This window comes from Bubalus bubalis, chromosome 7 (assembly GCF_019923935.1).
Source record: "Bubalus bubalis isolate 160015118507 breed Murrah chromosome 7, NDDB_SH_1, whole genome shotgun sequence".
Classification (NCBI taxonomy): Eukaryota; Metazoa; Chordata; class Mammalia; order Artiodactyla; family Bovidae; genus Bubalus; species Bubalus bubalis.
Genome location: NC_059163.1, coordinates 116,819,020 through 116,834,918, shown reverse-complemented (window position 1 = coordinate 116,834,918; position 15,899 = coordinate 116,819,020).

Below are 15,899 nucleotides of genomic sequence, written 5' to 3'. Positions count from 1 at the left end.
GTACTGCCTTATGCACCAAAGATAAACTAGCTTCCCATGTAGGGAGGATTGTATTGCATATTTAAAATACATTAAATATTCACTGAATTAAAGCTACATTTTCTCATCACATTTCCAGAGTTTTCCTTTTAAAAAGTCTTTTCTAAATTTGAAATTTTAAGAAATTTTCTTAAAAAAATTCTTAAAATTTTTTTATTACCTAATAATTTTAGGTCATACCTGAATGGTCTAGTGGTTTTCCCTACTTTCTTCAATTTCAGTCTGAATTTGGCAATAAGGAGTTCATGATCTGAGCCACAGTCAGCTTCTGGTCTTGTTTTTGCTGACTGTATAGAGCTTCTCTATCTTTGGCTGCAAAGAATATAATCAATCTGATTTCGGTGTTGACCATCTGGTGATGTCCATGTGTAGAGTCTTCTCTTGTGTTGTTGGAAGAGGGTGTTTGCTATGACCAGTGCGTTCTCTTGGCAAAACTCTATTAGTCTTTGACCTGCTTCATTCCGTATTCCAAGGCCAAATTTGCCTGTTACTCCAGGTGTTTCTTGACTTCCTAGTTGTGCATTCCAGTCCCCTATAATGAAAAGGACATCTTTTTTGGGTGTTAGTTCTAAAAGGTCTTGTAGGTCTTCACAGACAGTTCAACTTCAGCTTCTTCAGCGTTACTGATTAGCGCATAGGATTGGATCACTGTGATATTGAATGGTTTGCCTTGGAAACGAACAGAGATCATTCTTTCATTTTTGAGATTGCATCCAAGTACTGCATTTCAGACTCTTTTGTTGACGATGATGGTTACTCCATTTCTTCTAAGGGATTCCTGCCCCAAATCACTGCAGATGGTGATTGCAGACATGAAATTAAAAGACGCTTACTCCTTGGAAGGAAAGTTATGACCAATGTAGACAGGATATTAAAAAGCAGAGACATTACTTTGCCAACAAATGTCCGTCTAGTCAAGGCTATGGTTTTTCCAGTGGTCATGTATGGATGTGCGAGTTGGACTGTGAAGAAAGCTGAGTGCCAAAGAATTGATGCTTTTGAACTGTGGTGCTGGAGAAGACGCTTGAGAGTCCCTTGGACTGCAAGGAGATCCAACCAGTCCATCCTAAAGGAGATCAGTCCTGGGATTTCTTTGGAAGGAATGATACTAAAGCTGAAACTCCAATACTTTGGCCACTTCATGCGAAGAGTCGACTCACTGGAAAAGACCCTGATGCTGGGAGAGATTGAGGGCAGGAGGAGAAGGGGACAACAGAGGATGAGATGGCTGGATGGCATCACCGACTCAATGGACGTGAGTTTGGGTAAACTCCAGGAGTTGGTGATGGACAGGGAGGCCTGGCATGCTGCGATTCATGGGGTCTCAGAGTTGGACACGACTGAGTGACTGAACTGAATAATTTTAGGGTTGATTCTTTTCATCTTGAGTGAAATATCTATGGTGCTCTGGTTTGGGGATTTTTATCAACTAAAGCTAGAAACTTCAATACAACTTTATGAAATAAAGAAATGCAGCAAAAATAGTTGAGTGATATCCTTACACAATTGCATACATACATTACTATGTTTTTTTTTTTATCATATATGTGTGATATGTATTTGCACTAATACCAGGCACCTGGAAATAATTAGAAAAGTAGCTCTTAACTAAGCAAGTCTCATTTGGAATTTGAATCTAAAATTGTGTAACATGATATGTAAGTTATGTATCAATGAAAACTACATTTTGCCTGGCTTATGTAATTTTTTGATAACAATTTTTTTTTCAAACCCATCTGTCATAAAATTGTTTCTATTCTCTTTGTTGCTTTGTTTTAAAAGATTTATCTGACAGCAGGCTTAAGTTAACATACTTATAAAAAGACACAATTTCCAAGAGACAGATGTTTCCAAAATCATTTTTCATTTCATATCTGAATAGTTTTCTTACATTAAGGACTTCCCTGGTGGCTCAGATGGTAAAATTCTGCCTATAATGCAGGAGACCTGGGTTTGATTCCTGGGTTGGGAAGTTTTCACTTGGAGAAGGAAATGGCAACCCACTCCACCACTGTTGCTTAGAGAATTCCATGGACGTAGGAGTCTGGCAGGCTATAGTCCTTGGGGTCACAAAGTTTTTTTTTTTTACACTAATGCCATTTATTTAATGAAATGTGATATTGTGCATGATAATCATTTTGCTGTTGCTTTTTGGAAATAAACATGCTGTGCATTGAGTCACATGTAATTGACTTTTGTTTCGATCAAAATAGTCAAATATCAACCAAATATCACCAAAATATTCCACCTATATATGTACCAGAGATTCATTTTTTTTTCTTGTATTTCCATTGGGTAGTGGTTTGGGGGTGTGAGGGAAATATCTATTTCTTTGGTTCGTGATATTGTTTCTTATCCTGAGTGTTCTATAAATGTAGGATTATGTGTGGCTAAGAGCATTTATCCTTTCTCTGGTTACACTTGTACCTCACAGGGATTTGCATTACATAATACATTTTTGTGTTTCTATTATAATTTGTCCTAAGTTTCTTCAAAATAGATATTTTTTGAAAAGGAGAAAAGGCGAGATAATTTGGAATTTAGAGAAATCTCAGAAAGCAAGAGGAAAAAGATTTATTTGATAATGCAGTAATGTATGAATTTATGGGCCTTACTAAGTTCCTCAAACAAAAATCTATTTCTATTGCATGCTAGACTATGTTTCCTTAAAAACAGCAATTTTTCTGTTTTAAACAATGCTTAGAATCAATCATAGACATTATGAATGGAAGGCAGATGTAGAGGTCACCATTTAAGCAAGTTCTACTTGACCTGTTCCAAAGTAATCTGTCTCTATCTTATTTCTAATAATCTCCAGGGATGGATATTTCAAAACCTCTTTCAGGAAAATGTTTCAATGCTTAAGACCTATAAGTACTAAACAATTTGTCAGTTATTTATTTTATTTTCATGTAATCAAAAGTAATAAATGTTCATGTGACATTTTGAAAGCTCCAAAAATTAATAAAAAGTGAACACCCGTACTCCCATAATCTTATTGGTAAATTCTATATCCTTTAATGATTTTTCTTGATATTATATTCTTTAGTTTTATATATGTGGATGGAAAAGGAAACATCTAGGCATATTTCTCCATTTTATCAGTATCATTTTTATAATTTCCTCCTTCATCACAGTTTTTAATTTCTTGTCTTCTGGTATTATGACCTGGGTTTGTACTCTAACTTCTTCATATCTCTATTGTGTTGTGAAACCCCAATTGGATGAAATATTTTGTTGGCTCTTATTGTTAATATTAATTCTGTATTTTATTCCTTTGGACTTTTGTTATCCCCTGGTATTTCATTAAAAATGTGAGGGCTCCATTCATTCTCTTAAACCATCAGAATATCAATTAATGTGTTTTATTAGGCTTTGAAACATACTGGAAATAATTTGACAGCATAATAAAGGGGGTAGTGAACCTAAATATATCTCTATTTGAAATTCCATAGCTTGCTCAAGTGTAATTACTAACTGAATGCTTTATAATAATCCTCTTTGGAAGCTGAAATTATGGTTATACTCAGGGAATGAGGGAGGGAAAATAGATGGTTTATTGTTCTACAACCTTCAGTAGGTACATTCATTCACATTGAGAATACTTTGAAAAAACTATATGTAAAAAGCTCAAGAATACTTTGGCAAATTACCATGAAGCAACCATTCACATACACACATACACCGCATTATTTGAGTATAGTTTCTCTACAGTGTTGTTAGTTTCTGCTGTTCAGTTCAGTTCAGTCGCTCAGTCATGTCCGACTCTTTGCGACCCCATGAATCGCAGCACGCCAGGCCTCCCTGTCTATCACTAACTCCCGGAGTTCACTCAGACTCACATCCATTGAGTCAGTGATGCCATCCAGCCATCTCATCCTCTGTCGTCCCCTTCTCCTCCTGCCCCCAATCCCTCCCAGCAGCAGGGTCTTTTCCAATGAGTCAACTCTCCGCGTGAGGTGGCCAAAGTACTGGAGTTTCAGCTTAAGCATCATTCCTTCCAATGAACATCCAGGACTGATCTCCTTTAGGATGGACTGGTTGGATCTCCTTGCAGTCCAAGGGACTCTCAAGAGTCTTCTCCAACACCACAGTTCAAAAGCATCAATTCTTCGGTGCTCAGCTTTCTTCACAGTCCAACTCTTACAAATTCATACATGTAAATAAGCTATACATATATATATCCCCTCATTTTTTGGATTTCCTCCCCATTAGGTCACCACAGAGCATTGAATTCCCAGTGCTATACAATTATATCTCATTTGTTATCTATTTATACATAGTAATATATATATGTCAGTCCCTTATCTCCCAATGCACCCTACTCCTCCTTTCCCCCTGGGTATCCATATGTTTGTTCTCTGTGTCTGTGTCTCTCTTTCTCCTTTGCAACTAAGATCATCTACACCATTTTCCTAAATTCCACATGTAGGCATTAATATATGATATTTGTCTTTCTCTTTCTGACTTAACTTCATGCTGTGATAGTCTCTAGGTCCACCCATGTCTCTGCTAATGGCATGATTTTGTTCCTTTTATGGCTGAGTAATATTCCATGTATATATGTACCACATCGCATCTTCTTTATCCATTCCTTTGCCTATGGACATTTAGATTGTTTCCATGTCCTGGCTATTGTAAATAGTGCTGCAGTGAACATTTGGGCACCTGTATCTTTTTTAATTATGGTTTTCTCCAGATATATGGCCAGGAGTGGAATTTCTGGGGCAATCATTCATATATTGAGTCACTTAGCAAATACTAATGAATGTCTACCATAGCGCTGGCACCAGAGATACAAAAATGAATGATATGTTTCCTTCCCTGGGGGAACTTGCATTTTGATAGAGAAGACTGAAATATGAACAAATAATTATAGTACAGTATGAGTAGATGAAAGTGTAGAGTGTAATGCATGAACAAATTGTAGTGTTTGGGAAGACTTCATGGATAGGGCATCATTTGCATTTTCTCCTGTGCTTGGAACATAAAATATGTACAAGAGGAGAGAATAAGAAAAGATAGGGAACTTTTTGCAAAGAAATCTCATTTAAAAAGAAAAAGCAAATGTCTGAGTAATGTTGTTTAAATGTTTCTATTTTCTATTTCTAAGAAAATGTTTCTATTTTATAGAACATATGTCCAAATAGAATTATGATATTTTTCTTAATTTCCTCAGTCTGAATTAGTTTTAAGTTCTTTTTTCTTTTTGATTATCTTGAAACAAAATTGTTATATAACTTTATATTATTACTCATGAAATAAATACTGCAATGGAAAACCAGAGATTTAGCACTGTCTGTACTAAATATTTTGTGTTTCTTGGCCTTGGTTTCCTATTCCATAAAATGGATAAGATGGCTTATATAATCTTGTGTTTCACAACAAAAATATTCTGAATGTTTAATTATACATGTAGTAAGACATTGCTTCAGATATTAGGATGCTAAAAAATATCTGACTATTCTGTTTTCCTGATGTTCTAAATTGAATATGGAGAGGAACAATAAGAGCTAAAACAAATGTTTTGGTAAATAGTACTGGTAACAGTAAAATGTGATCTTCACAGTTCTGAATACAGAGAAGGCTTAGCCTTGCACAGAAAGAGAGAGCTGGATATCTCAAAGAAAAACAGCTTCAGTATACCACAGCTATGTTCAAGTGTGGCCAGGGATAACTTAAAAAACGTGAAATCGATCTACTGTGAGTGCTGTGGAGGGCTATGCTCCATTCCCACTCTTTTCTTAGCAGTTATTCCAGATCCTAATTAAAAGTGGTTTTTATTATTATTTAAATGTTCCACAGGGAAAGACATGTCACCTTTTAAAAATACTTTTGCAGAACAAAGTGCCTCAATGTCATGACATAAGGATACAGGCAGGAAAAGACAAATGAGCTTTGGCAGTTTTCCCACATGGATAAATCCAGAAGGAGAAGCTAATAAATCAAGAAGGGTCATTGCCTTGAAAAGGAACATTGTCCATTCCTGAATATTTAAACTTACAGAAGTGGGATTCATTCTCAGGGTTCATTCTACCTTTCACTATTTTTGTATCAAAGGTTGTGGGAGGGGGGAGCTGAAAGCTAAACCGGGGCTGAAAATAACAACAAACATGTTTAAAGAATTTCAAATGAGAAAAAATGTTCTATTTTGATAGCAAAAAAAAAAAAAAAAAAAAAAGACAGCATTTTGGAACTGGGAGAGCATGCAAAGTGATAAAAATAAAGCCCATGGCCCACTGATGTGAGGTATGACAAAAACCATCACAGAATTGTAAAGTAATTATCCTCCAAATAAATAAATACATTTTAAAAACAAAAACAAAAAAAGGAACAAGGCAGATGTAAAAATGAGAAAAAACTTTAGCCAATGATCAAAAAATTCTCTTCTGAAATTATCAGTAAAATGTGTGTAAGAAACAGTAATTTGTTTTAAATTTTGAAATTTTCCATTTAAGAAAATGTCTTCAAGATGCTTAGTCATAATTTTATTTAATAAAGCCAAAAGGTAAAATTGATTTTACTATTTAATATAAACAAGCACTTTGCAGAGATAGCTCATTTAAAATCTCAAGTTACTGAGGCATTTATAGTGCTTATTTTCTTCACTTGAACACAGAATTTTTTAAAAACTTAAATGACAGTTAATATAAAATATTTAAAGTTATTTATATTCTTTTGTATGTTTTTTACTTTCATAATATTTTAACTACTAACTTAAAAAATACAAATACAGAATATAGATTTTTTTCCCAACAGTTATTCTTCTAAGGAATATTTTGTAGTTACTAATACTCCTATTTCTTCTTCTTTTTCTCTGGATGTTAAATAATTTTAAGTGCTATTACCTATATTCATCTACATATTTTACAGAGAGAAATAATAAAAATGTACTTCACATATAACTATGGTGCTTAACTTTTTTTTTCATTTTTATTTTTTTTCTTTAGCACAAATGAAAGATAAAACCCAACATTATAGTCTTAACTCCATATAAAATTTGTCTGCCTTGACTCTTAATCCATTTCTTTATTTTTCATTATAGAACTAATAGACGTTTTAGTTAATTATTTTAAAAGGCATTCACATTTTCCTTATGTTTTCTTATCCACTCACCATTTTTTTAGGACTAGCTTGAATTAGTTACATCAGCTATTTACTGTGGGTACTATTAAGGTCATAGTTTCAGGCCACATCTGGGCCTGGAAAGCTGGCCATCTGCTTTGTGAATGTTTCATGTTAGTCCCAATGGTAATGCCAAGGAGTTGTGATACTATAGCAAAATGCATCCCACTACTAGGAAAACTCAATTATATTCCCTACAAAAGAAGACAAATGGATTAGATGAATAGACCTTCAGAATGGAATTTCATCTTATTCGTTACAGCCCATTGATCAGATGATCAAAGACCTAAATACTTCTGTTTTAGAGAAGCAAATGCCAACTTCTAGACATCCTTATCACCACTTCCTTGGTGGCTCAGATGGTAAAGAATCTGCCCACAGTGTGGGAGACCCTGGTTTGGTCCCTGGGTCAGGAAGATCCCCTGGAGAAGGGAATTGCAACCCACTCCAGAATTCTGTCTTAGAAAATTCCATGGACAGAGGAGCCTGGTGGGCTGCAGTCCATGGGGTCGTAATGAGTTGGACACTGAGCAACTAACACGTTGACTTCACTTTTCAGACATCCTGATTTTATTGTGAAATAAAGCACATAAAAAAAAGTAAAAATATAAATGTGTGAATCGTGAATTCATACATAACTGTGTGAATTATGCAATTCCCCTGCAATTCCCTTCCTTTCCACCAAAGTCAAGAAAATACTGTAAGCACTCCAGAAACCATGAGGTTTGGGGTTGTAATAACCTCCTACCTCTATTATAGAGGTGGCTACTATTCTTATGTGGTGGTGGTTTCCTTTTGCTATTTTTCTTCATAGTTTTGCCACATATGCTTGTTTGCCTAAATAATATGGCTTTGTTTTACTAGACTTTTAAGCTCTGTGTTTTGCTAGGTTTTTAAGCTTTGTATAAATAGACATTAACTTATGTTTCTTCTGCTTTGTATTTTAAGAGTCATACTAGTTGTGTATCTGTGTTGTTTACTTTTGTTATGTGAAGATGCTTTGTTTTTTTTTACCCATTCTATTATAAATTGAATTATTAGGAATAAACACTTCTGTGAACTTCCCTATACATGTTTCCTCAAATAGATGTGCATTAGACTATAAAGGAGTGGAATTTTAGGGTCATGAAAACATTCGTCCTAAAGGAAATCAGTCCTGGGTGTTCAATGGAATGACTGATGCTGAAGCTCAAACTCCAATACTTTGGCCACCTTATGTGAAGAGCTGACTCATTTGAAAAGACCCTGATGCTGGGAGAGATTGAGGGCAGGAGGAGAAGGGGACGTCAAAGGATGAGATTGTTGGATGGCATCACTGACTCAATGAACATGGGTTTGGGTGGACTCCAGGAGTTGGTGATGGACAGGGAGCCCGGGTGTGCTGCGGCTCATGGGGTCGCAAAGAGTCGGACACGACTGAGTGACTGAACTGAACTGAACTGAAAACATTCAGATAGATAGTGAATGGTCCATTCAGGTTTCCTACCAGGTTTATTAGATTCCTCTACTATCTGGTTCTACTCTCTCCTTATAACTAATTTTACATGAGTAAAAGCAAATATGAATATAGTCCTGGGGCTGTGTGTGTCTTTCTTGATATTAGTTAAACATACTTCTTAGTGATAAAAATTAATATACAACATATATTCCTGCCTAAATCTAATAAATTTTAATTGGCGAATTATCTACTGTGTAGTTAGGTGTTTTTTTTTTTTTTACTAATTTGCTGTCACAAATAGTTAAATATATAGATAATAGTATTCATAAACAGTCAAAATTTTCTTTATTTTGTTTGAACAAAACCCTAGATGTAAAATTGACTGGTTAAAGATAAAACAAGAGTTTTAAAGTTTTCAGGAAATTTAGCACAATTATTTAACAATGATTTTTAAAATTGTCCATTTTTCCTTAAAAGGTCTAATTTCCAACATCTGCTGGAACATTGAAAAAACAAGTCAGTCAGTCAGTCAGTTCAGTCACTCAGTCGTGTCTGACTCTTTGTGACCCCATGAATTGCAGCACGCCAGGCCTCCCTCTCCATCACCAACTCCCAAAGTTCACTCAAACTCATGTCCATTGAGTCAGTGATGCCATCCAGCCATCTCATCCTCTGTCGTCCCCTTCTCCTCCTGCCCCCAATCCCTCCCAGCATCAGGGTCTTTTCCAATGAGTCAACTCTTCGCATGAGGTGGCCAAAGTATTGGAGCTTCAGCTTTAGCATCAGTCCTTCCAAAAAACACCCAGGACTGATCTCCTTTAGAATGGACTGGTTGGATCTCCTTGCAGTCCAAGGGACTCTCAAGAGTCTTCTCCAACACCACAGTTCAAAAGCATCAATTCTTTGGCACTCAGCTTTCTTCACAGTCCAACTCTCATATCCATACATGACCACTGGAAAAACCATAGCCTTGACTAGACGAACCTTTGTTGGCAAAGTAATGTCTCTGCTTTTGAATATGCAAGAGAGTTCCAGAAAAACATCTACTTCTGCTTTATTGATGATGCCAAAGCCTTTGACTGTGTGGATCGCAAAAAAATGTGGAAAATTCTGAAAGAGATGGGAATACCAGACCACCTGACCTGCCTCCTGAGAAACTGTATGCAGGTCAGGAAGCAACAGTTAAAACTGGACATGGAACAACAGACTGTTTCCAAACTGGGAAAGGAGTGTGTCAAGGATGTATATTGTCTCCTTGCTTATTTAACTTAGATGTAGAGTACATCATGCGAAATGCTGGGCTTGATGAAGCACAAGCTGGAATCAAGATTGCCAGGAGAAATATCAGTAACCTCAGATACACAGATGACACCTCCCTTATGGCTGAAAGTGAAGAGGAACTAAAGAGCCTGTTGATGAAAGTGAAAGAGGAGAGAGAAAAAGTTGGCTTAAGACTCAACATTCAGAAAACTAAAATCATGGCATCTGGTCCTATCACTTCATGGAAAACAGATGGGGAAACAATGGAAACACAGAGAGACTTTATCTTTTGGGGCTCCAAAATCACTGCAGATGGTGACTGCAGCCATGAAATTAAAAGCCACTTGCTCCTTGGAAGAAAAGTTATGAGCAACCTGGACAGCATATTAAAAAGCAAAGACAGTACCTTGCCAACAAAGGTCCATCTATTCAAAGCTTTGGTTTTTCCAGTAGTCATGTATGGATGTGAGAGTTGGAGTGTAAAGAAAGCTGAGTGCAGAAGAATTGATGGTTTTGAACTGTGGTGTTGGAGAAGACTTTTGAGAATCCCTTGGACATCAAGCAGAGCAAACCAGTCCATCCCAAAGGAAATCAATCCTGAATATTTATTGGAAGGACTGATGCTGAAGCTGAAACTCCAATACTTTGGCCATCTGATGTTAAGAATGGACTCATTGGAAAAGACCCTAATGCTGGGAAAGAAGATTGGAGGCAGGAGGAGGGGTCCATAGAGGATGAGATGGTTGGATGGCATCACCGACTTGATGGACATGAGTTTGAGCAAGCTCTGTGAGTTGGTGAAGGACAGGGAAGCCTGGTGTGCTGTATTCCAGGGGGTGACAAAGAGTTGGACGGACTGAATTGAACTGAATTTATAAAATTATCCATTTTTCCTTATAAAGTCACCAGTTTTAGTATTGAATATAAATATTTTATAGTTGCCAGTTTTATGATGAAAATAGTATCTTAATAAGCATTTCTTTATTAATGACTGGGTTCTTTGGTAGCACAGATGGTAAAGAATCTGCCTGCAATGCAGGAGACCCTGGTTCAATCCCTGGGTCAGGAAGATGCCCTGGAGACGGGAATGGCAACACACTCCAGTATTCTTGCCTGGAGAATTCCGTGGACAGAGGAGCCTGATGGGCTACAGTCCATGGGGTCACAGAGTCGGACATGACTGAGCAACTTTCATTTCATTTCATTTCTTGTTTATTAATGAGAGTAAATTTTTTGCATAGTATTATTTATATTATCTCTTCATAAATGTATATCTTTTCTTCCTTTACTGTTAGGAAGATATGTATGTTATTTACTTGAGGTTTTGCAAAAACTTTTAATGTGATATACAATATTTTGTCTGATAAATATGTTGAAAATTTATAAATGCTTTAATTTTTTTGTATTTTTCATCATCTAGTGTCAAAATTTTATATAGCCAAGTCATTTATCTTCCTTAGTAATCTTTGCTTTTGTTGTAGATTCTCTAAAATTATAATGACTGTTCACCAGTGTATTTTTCACATACTTTTGTCATCTCTATTCCCAGACTGCCATATTTCAAAAGTTTGTAGGGCACCATTTTTACCTCATACCATATTTACTGCCTTTAATTATTATTCTCACTGGAATTTATATTAATATATAGTGAATATGTGGATCATGTAATTTTTTCCAAGTGATTAAGCATGTTGTCCAAATACCAATAACTAAATAATTATTTTCACTATTGATAGGATCAACATCATATACTTTGTTTCTGGACTTTTTGTTTTTCCCATTGTCTTTCCTGAGTCAGGACTGTGTATTATCATCTGGTTGGACAAGATCCCTTAATTTTATTCTGTTTCAACATTTCTTCTCTTTTGTTAGTCACTCTTTAAAATGAATTTTAGAGTCATATTGTCAAACTCTGAGATATTATGTCATGGGGTATTTATTGGCAATGCATTACACTTTTAAGTGCAAATTTTGAAAATTTGCAGATTTACAATGTTGAGTTTTCCTAAACAGAAACATTGTTAGCATTTTTATTTATTCATTTCTCACATGTCTTGACACTGGGTATTCTGTAATAAGTAAATTCTGGAAACATGCCTAAGTATTTAAGCATATTCAGCATAAAAACCTACCTAACCATGTAGGTAGACAAAAACCATGTCTTTTATTTTGACTCAAAGTAAATGGGAATGTAAATATACTTTGCTATTTTCATCTATGTGTTTTTTAGAAAATTTCTGTTACAGAGAAAGCTTTTATAAACAATTCTTAAAATATTATGTGGCAAAACCCAAATGGAACAATAAGAAATGCAGTTACTCTACCAAACAGTTGAAGAATAAATGATCAGTCTATTTGCAAACACTCATAAAGGTGGACAGACATATGCATGGGACTTGCTCTAATCTCCTAAAGATTAAAGATTGGAAACCACTAAAGAGACAAGATCAGCTAGTGCTCCATTACACCCAGCTGGTATGCCTTGGTGAGTAACTTTGAAATAGTGTAATGAGTGGTATGCAAATATGTTCTAGCACGCCAGGAAGCAGCACGACTCAGCAGAAGCACAGATATGAGAAAGGGACCTGCTGAGACTTCAGATACTGAAATGATAAAGTCATACTATAGGACAACTATGCTAATATATTGGAAGGCCAGAGAATAGGAAATGTTTGCTCAAGTTCTGAAAAAAATAGAGATATAAAAGATAGAACAATTTAATAACCCAGATTTAAAGGGCTGCCATCTATGGGGTCGTACAGAGTCGGACACGACTGAAGCGACTTAGCAGCAGCAGCAGCAAGGGTAGTATAAAGTTTTGAGGATACAGCCAGAGCATGATTTTGGGCATGTTAACATTAAGATGTCTGTTATACATCAAGGTCCAGATGTCAGTTGTCTGTAATCCTATGACTGTGGAGGTCAGGAGAGAAGTCCAGTCGGGAGAGAAAAATTTCAGAGTCAGCATGGTGATATATTTCTTTCCATATACAATTGAGGGCTCAATGCACAGTGGTAGCAAAAACAGATTTGTTTCATCTTAGAGGCATGCTGTTTTCCAGTGAATTGACTTAGAAAGGAAGTTAGGAGTGTTGAGGGGTATAAGAAAGTGATAATAACATGGTGATTTAGAAGAACTGGGAGTCCTAATTTTTCCAACACATTTGTGTCTTCAAATACAGTGTGAAGACGTGATGTTTGGGGCTGCAGTTCTCTTGAGACAATAAAGACCCACTTTTCTAAAGTACTGACATTTCCCCAAACTGTAAAATAGATATAGCTTTACCCTCTTAAGGTAAAAAATGGTAAGTAATCAAAATTTCTCAGCAATTATAGGAGCCATTAAAGCAACTATAAGAGACTATATTAATAATAGAAAAGCAGGATCAAGAGGCTTTCTGAGTCTTGATTAGTAGCGCAGTCTTGCTCCTTTTACTAGCATTCTGTGTCATCTTGGGCAAGTAGCTTAATTGTTATGAGTCTTCATGTCTTCATTTCTAAAGCAAGGGCATTCAGGTATATATAAAATATTGTAATACAAGTATTTCTTATAAAATTGCTTCAGTTAGGATGCCTTAGTACATGCTGCTGCAGCTGCTAAGTTGCTTCAGTCGTGTCCAACTCTGTGCGACCCCAGAGACAGCAGCCCACCAGGCTCCCCCTTCCCTGGGATTCTCCAGGCAAGAACACTGGAGTGGGTTGACGTTTCCTTCTCCAATGCATGAAAGTGAAAAGTGAAAGTGAAGTCGCTCAGTCGTGTCTGACTCTTCGCGACCCCATGGACTGCAGCCCACCAGGCTCCTCCATCCATGGGATTTTCCAGGCAAGAGTACCAGAGTGGTACCATTGATCAATACAAATTGTTCATATTTTTAACAATGAAAATCTACTGAAAATTCAGAAAACCATACTTTTGCAGAAGTTTTGAAGGGTTATTTTAAAATCTAGTGGGCAGTCCTTCAAAATTATACATCATCTCTAGAAGCCAAAACATACTCAATAAATGCAGCTCTTCCAAAATTAATCCCATATCCTTTAAAAATAAGCTCTAGACTTCTAGATCAGGAGAACAACATGCGAACTGCATATATATGTTTCAACAGGTTACTTGACAAAGTCTTTTAGGACAAATCTTGCCCGCCAAGGACGAGAAGTAGAAATATTTCATAGATGGTAATATAATTATTTGATGGTTGAACAAAACCCCAGAAATTCTGATAATACATTTTGCCTTGATATTTCTTACCATCTCTTGAATAAACCCTATGAGAAAAAAATGCTTAATGAGCCCATATCTTTTCCTTTCCATCGGATGCTGAATACACAGGATGAATGTGCCTTAGTCCTGTGACAGGAAGCATGTGGGTCACAGGCTAGCTTTTTGACCTGATACACCTAGCTTTGACTCTTGGAGCTAAGATCCACTTAATGCCACTGTATCCTCTTCATTCTTTTTCTGCAGCTACATCTTATATTCCTATATTAAGAAGCTCAATACTTAGCCAAGTTAACAGCAAACAGATGAATTATTTTAACTATTAAAAGGATTGAAGGGAGTTCTGATTTGGGGTAAGATAGAATATGTGTATTCTACTCTGCTGCTGCTGCTAAGTCGCTTCAGTCGTGTCCGACTCTGTGCAACCCCATAGAGGGCAGCCCACCAGGCTCCCCCGTCCCTGGGATTCTCCAAGCAATAACACTGGAGTGGGCTGCCATTTCCTTCTCCAGTATTCTACTCTAGATATCCCAAATATAGCTGTAAAACCTGGGCACAGTTCATGAAGAAGGGTTCGTTTTGGAGTCTGAGAAATAAGTAATAGCAGTTGGCCGACTAGGGAGGAAGCCTGGAGTTCAACATATACCAGATTGTCAGTGACTTTCCCATTTTCCTCATGTATATCCTGGTCTGGATGCAAAGCAGTCCAAATGCCAGAAGAGGGCAGGAAGGTGCAGAGTTTCGGGAGAAACTCTCTAGTTCTGTCATGCGGAGTAGGACTGGGGGCTCCACATATTCAGAGAGAGTGGGGGATATCCCCCATTTAAAGTTTTTTCTTTTTTTTTCTTCATTCTCTTATATTCGGGCTTCCAGACAAACCCATAGTGGCTATGGAAACAATAGCATCAGTGGTGGCAGCAGGAACCCAGAGGAACCTCTTCTTTAATTGAGGTATGGATTGAAGAAGATACTTTTCTCCTCCCGCCATACTGTTCCTTAACCTCACATGCACACCAAGTATGCACAAGAGTGGAGTAATTAAAACCCCAGCTTTCTGGTCAAGAACCAGAAAGAGAAGAGAGCTTAGAACAGGGAGACCTTAGAATCATTTATAAGCTCTTGGACTCACTCCTGAGCTCTAAGTTTGTGTATCTGATCCTAAACAGGTACCAAAAGATACCAAGAACTAACAGACCATCAGTGACCACTCAGGTACCAAACTGCCCGCTAAGTGGCTCATATATGCGGCAGATGCGAGTAACTCTGCAAAGGTTTGAAATGGAACTAATGTTGAACAGAACATCATGTCAACCAAGTCAAAGAACAGAAAAAGTATGGTGTTAAAATATTTGAAGAAATGATGGCTGAAAATAATTGACTAAAGACATAAATCTGCAGGTTTCAGAAGTTGAATAATCTCTAAACAATGATAAACCTAAGGAGATCTAAGAGTGGATACATTGTAATCAGACTACTGAAAACTAAGTTCAAAGAAAAAATATTGATGGTAACCTGGAAAAATGACTCATTACTTTTAGGGAACCACGACCCAAGTGATTTTGTGTTTCTTTTCAGAAACTGCAAAGCCCAGAAGGAAGTAAAACAAAAATTTTAAAGTGCCTCAGGAAGAGAACTGTAAACCCTGGGTCTATATTCAATAAATATATCCCTCAGGAATGAAAGGGAAATAAAAACATTTTCAGATGAAGGAAAACTAAGAGAAGTTGTTATTAGTAAAATGTTTAAAAACTAATTGCTAAAACAAATTCTTTAGACAGCAGAAACATGATGCCAGAAGCAAAGTTGAATCATACAGAATGA